At 35.0% G+C, this 5,023-nt stretch overlaps 1 pseudogene; it reads right to left on the reverse strand.

Moving 5' to 3' along the window:
• Positions 1-2,207, reverse strand: part of LOC106470784 — a 10,864-nt pseudogene extending 8,657 nt beyond the window's left edge.
• Positions 2,208-5,023: the final 2,816 nt, after the last annotated feature.

Consider the following 5,023-nt stretch of genomic DNA (forward strand, 5'->3'; position numbering starts at 1 on the left):
CTGTTCACTGTTACTACATAAACATTATTACCAGTATTTTAATATCTACATATTGTTGCTACCACTACTGTTCACTGTTACTACATAAACATTATTACCAGTATTTTAATATCTACATATTGTTGCTACCACTACTGTTCACTGTTACTACATAAACATTATTACCAGTATTTTAATACCTACATATTGTTGCTACCACTATTGTTCACTGTTAACACGTAAACATTATTACCCGTATTTTAATATCTACTTATTGTTGCTACCACTACTGTTCACTGTTACTACATAAACATTATTACCCGTATTTTAACTTCTACATATTGTTGCTACCACTATTGTTCACTGTTACTACATAAACATTATTACCCGTATTTTAATATCTACATATTGTTGCCACCACTACTGTTCGCTGTTACTACATAACCAAACCGTATATATGAAATAAAATATTACTTCTCACCGGTAGGATAACTGAGTCAGGAGCAAAGGGAATTAATCAGTTTCATATTATAAGTCCTATTCTTCACTAGCTATGCCAGATAGAGAAGTATCATGTCATATTGTGTGAAATTATTGTTGTTTAAACATCTTACACTGCCTTTTCCAGTGATCCTCTTGTAAATGTGTTAACTTCTAATTTACATATCTTTAGTATGTATGTCAGCACCGGAAGCCGATGGTTACATTACTTAATTGTTATGGCCACTAATATTTATGCTGGCTGTAAATACGAGCATTTTCTGAAATATTAACCCCATCTGGATAACAAGATCTTTATCCATATATCAACTAGCGCATGCGCTATATCTGAACTTTTACTAACCCTGACGTGCAAGTATGGTCGACTGTGTTACTAAACTCCCAAACCTGAAGATGCCTTTTTTTCCCGTTTATTGAAAAGATAATGCGTGTATTTTTTTTTCTCTTGCCAAATGTGTGATCCGTTGCGGATGCTAACGAACTCTCCGTTCGATCAGATCGAGTTAGTCTACATTTTCCTTCACTTAAGTTCTTTCGTAGATGGGACAAATGTCTTTTCTGAATGGTCTTTCCAAGTATCAAAAGAAGACTATAAGAAAACAAATACCATGGCGTGAGTAGCTATCGATAATTAAATAAAAAGTGGAGAAAACGTCAAGTCCATTTCCTTGGCTTACATCGGCCTTAGATAATTACATAAGTGGTTTTCTCATTCTTTTGTTTGTTTTATTATTAAACACAAGGCCACATAATCGGCTAACTATACTACAGAAGGTATCGAAACCAGATTTTCAATATTATAAGCTCTCGGGCTTATAGCGAACCACCCGGGGCGTTCCATTCGCTTGGTGCCCGGCATGGCCAGGTGGTTAAGGCACTCGACTAGCAATCTGAGGGTCGCGGGTTCGAATCCCTGTCACACAAAACATGCTCGCCCTTTCAGCCGTGTGGGCGTTATAATTGTGACGGTCAATCCCACTATTCGTTGGTAAAAGAGTAGCCCAAGAGTTGGCGGTGGGGGGTGATGACTAGTTGCCTTCCCTCTAGTCTTACACTGCTAAATTAGGGACGGCTAGCGCAGATAGCCCTTGTGTAGCTTTGCGCGAAATTCAAAAACAAACAAACCATTCGCTTGGCAAATTTAATATTAATGTTTTTCTCAAATATGTCACAAGGTGGCGGAACGGTCAATATTTCACACGATATTCATGATACCAGAAAATATCTAGGATCATAAAATTAATAAACCCGATAATCAAAGAGCTTTCAAAAAGCTTCCTTCTTCGCGGGAAAATCTAGAATATAAGACAACATATAGTTTTAATATAAGGCAACATATAGTTTTAAAATACATATACTATACACTACAAGTCACTGTATCAATAAGTAACAAGTAAAAACGTCGTCCTCACAGATGTATTTCATAACCAAGAACCATGGATTTCACCAACTGCTCTCTTTGTCAAGATACATCTAAACACATCTTCCATAGGTAAGTATATACTATTTGTTTGAACCAGAATAACTATTTATAGACTTCCCCAAACTGTATTAGAATTATCTATATACCATTAGCAAGCGACCCAAACTAGTTAGGGTTAAAGGAAATGAATAAGACTGAAGGCTTACCTTATCCCAGATTAGTTACTAGAATGTCCAGACGAATTTTCCGAATTGGAAAGAACGTTCCTATCTTTTATCTCACTCTTCTGGTGAATTATCATAATTCATTTCTGACGTCAGTGCACATAAGTTAGACCGCACGTGATTATTAACGTTTGTCTCCGCCAATAGGAAAGCGAGAATGTCTGCAACGATGTTTCTTTCCCGGGCCACACGTATTAAAGTTTACTGAGTCAACAGGAGGAATAAGCAAAACAGGAGACATGCGTCAGGAAGCGAAACTAGAATCTTCAAAACACTTTCTTTCTTTTTTTACCTATAGATGTATGACAAGTCAGGTCACGAAAATAGTCTTTATGTGAACGAATGATATTCGTAGAAAGGTCCCTAATATAGTTACCGGACGAGAGATGAAAGGCTTTAGCTGACTTTATAATATAGGAATTTTAGTTCATTTGATTCCTAGATAACAAAATCATGGCCCTTCTACTATGTCTTATCAACATTTCTGTAGAACCCAGCTCTTCTTTAGCTTGTAATTTACAGAGAACCAAGAAAGATGGAACCAGTCAGAGCCATTATTTTGATATTCTAGAAGAAAGGAAAAGGAGCTTAAACGTGGTAAGAACTCGAATAAAATGTACATTCTCAGTTTATTTTACGAATAAAGATATTTCTTGTGATGTCATACATCCAGTTGAAGGGGTCGTTGTTGTCACTGGTTCTGTTGTTAGTTGTACTTTAATTATTGTTTATGGGATTACATATTATTAACACTTTTTTTCTTTTCATTAACAAATTTTAAAAGTATCCACATCTTTTAATTTTCAATGAAGTTTTTACTTACTAAACTACCAAACTAAACAGTCAGTTTTTACCTACTAAGCCTAGAACACTAAACGGTCAACATTTTCCTACTAAGCCTATAACACTAAACTGTCAATATTTACCTACTAAGCCTATAACACTAAACTGTCATTATTTTCCTACTAAGCCTAGAACACTAAACGGTCAATATTTACCTACTAAGCCTAGAGCACTAAACGGTCAATATTTACCTACTAAGCCTATAACACTAAACGGTCAATATTTACCTACTAAGCCTAGAACACTAAACGGTCAATATTTTCCTACTAAGCCTATAACACTAAACTGTCAATATTTACCTACTAAGCCTATAACACTAAAGGTTACACCAAGATACTGGTATATGGTAAAAGTGAGAAATGCGAACAACCGGGTTGTTTTGTACAAGAACTGATTAGCCTATACCGAGATAGGCTAATTTGAACACATAAGTATTAATAAGAAATTCTGAAATAAAGTAAAAAAGAATGTATAATAGTACGTCAACCACGCTATATTAGCTATATACAGTGTCAACGAGGCCTTTCTACTACTACTACTATTACTAGGACTCTTCAGGCCCGCTTGGATACTACACACACGGCAGTGCGTTAGATGCTATTTATGTTAGCATATTGTTTGACAACTGTTACGGTGTGAACTGGGTTAATTTGGTAAAGTGTAGTTTTATATAGGATCCAACACCCTATTACCCAATTTTGGTCAAAAGGTCCAACCTGTGTCCTCACTCAGAGAAAAGGTAGCCGGAAGATTTCCACCCTGATGGTAGCTTTTTTTAACTGCTAATAGTAATACAGAGCAAGTAGGTTTAGCAGTACAATTAATGTAACAACATATAATATAATATAACAACATAAAAACAGAAGTTTTTAATTCGGTTAATCTGCTGTTTGCTGATTGGCTAGTTTAAACCGATGTTGTACGATGAACGTACAATAAGAAGCAATGTTTAGTGATTGTATTCGTTACTTTCTTGTCACACACAAAAAAATCATGCATTTTAATCACGTAACATTTACGTAAGGATAAGTGTAGTATTCCAAAAAGACAGTATATATATTAATACGTTACAGATTAAAAAGCGGAGAACGTAAAACTGCTTGAACTCCTTTAAATCACAACACAGCTCCTTCAAAAAGCTGTCAACCACTCGACACACTACCATGGTTGTGGTTACCAGTTTTATTTTATTGTTTGCACTATTCATATTTAAAGTGTTTCAGCTCTACTTGTACACTTCAGTTAAAAAACAAAAACACACAATTTAATAGAGTGTCGTATATTATAACATACTTTATATAAGCCTTAGGCTTACTTGCAGCCGTGTCGTCTGCCGTCGTTGATACATAACATGATGGAAATAAAGGTGTTTATTCAAAGACAGACATGAAATAATTAAAAGTTATTATCCACAAATGTGCCTTAAAAGCGATTCTAATGCACGATATAACAAAGTTTCAACTTTAGCTTTGAAGTAGAAATCAGAACAAAATATCGCTCAGTTGATGCAACAAAACACACAAATAAGACATGTTCGTCTACTTATTAAGCATGTTCGAAACTCATTCCTTTCTGTCACCCTGCTTAAAATATTATGACATTCCGAGTATTAGAAATAAAATAGAACATGCCGACACCATTATTGTGTTGAGAGTTACTGAATGACATTTGCCTCCTAGCGGGATTTCTGTTCGTTTTACGTTCTAGTTTCTTGCTAACTTCGATTCCATGATAGGCCAACGGTAACTTTAAAGAGTTGGGTGGTTCCATAGTCCTTTGTATCGCTAAAAAGTACCAACAACAAAATGCTAACTTTGGGTACAACTTACAACTTCACAATCTGGTAGAAATCCAAAAATGGATGAAAAACCTTAGGGGACAATTTATTAATTAAAGTAAAATAGTGTAAGTTATCAAGAAGAATCTGAGTCAAAACAATAGATGGTGTTTCGTAAAAAGTACTATATTTATTTACCTCTATTGCTAAGAGTAACCGCACGTGTTTCTAGCATGAAGAAAAATTGCAATGTGAATTTGTTGATTTTTGGTTTAT

The sequence above is a fragment of the Limulus polyphemus genome, unplaced genomic scaffold (assembly GCF_000517525.1).
Source record: "Limulus polyphemus unplaced genomic scaffold, Limulus_polyphemus-2.1.2 Scaffold4216, whole genome shotgun sequence".
NCBI lineage: Eukaryota > Metazoa > Arthropoda > Merostomata > Xiphosura > Limulidae > Limulus > Limulus polyphemus.